We start from the raw sequence: 966 nt of genomic DNA on the forward strand, positions 1-966 counted from the left end.
TTTTTCTGTACTGCAGCCTGTCTACCAGCAACTCTTACAAGATGCCTTTTTCTAGCAACTTCTGGGAGACACACACACTATTGGCTTTGTTCTTCATTGCGGGGGGGGGGGGTGGAGACCATTCATTCAGGAAATATTAACTGAGCACCTGCTAAGTCCAAAAGGATGCAGAAGTGACCAAGATAGAGCCCTTACCCTCTGAGTCCCACAGAGAAAGTAATAATCCAAGTGCTCTTTGACTTAAGAGTAAGAACCAGAGGTCTTAGCATGATACATGGCCTTCATCAGATCCTAGTTTGACCAGAGGTACTTTGAGAGACGTTTGGAAGAAAATAGGGAAATTTGAATGTGAATTGATATTAGATAATATTAGGAAATTATTATTAATCATTAGGTAAATTAATGGTATTGGGGTTATGTAAAAAAAATCCCTATTTTGTAAAGATGCATATTAAACTGGCAAAATGTCAGGAGATATATACACTGAATGGCCAGATTATTATGATCTCTGAACGCATAATAATCTGGCCACTCAGTGTATATCCTATATAATAAAAGGCTAATATGCAAATTGTCCCCTCGACCATGAGTTCGACCAGCAGGCAGGCCAGCCAACCGCCCATGTCCCCTCCCCCTGGCCAGACCCCACCCATATATATACACACACATACACACACACACACACACACACACTGAGTGGCCAGATTATTATGCATTCAGAGATCATAATAATCTGGCCACTCAGTATATAATTTCATTTTAAATATTTAAACTATTTCAGAAAACTAAGGATGGCAAATTAACAATTGTTAAACCTAAGTAATGAGTATACAAATGCTTATTATATACTATTCCCTCCACTTTCCTGTACATTTGAAATTTTCCATAATACACAATTCCAATAAAGCAGTTTTCTAACAAAAAAAAGAGCAGAGTTCTGCAAATGTTGAATTCAGGGTCAACTCC

The sequence above is a fragment of the Plecotus auritus genome (assembly GCF_963455305.1).
Source record: "Plecotus auritus genome assembly, chromosome: X".
NCBI lineage: Eukaryota > Metazoa > Chordata > Mammalia > Chiroptera > Vespertilionidae > Plecotus > Plecotus auritus.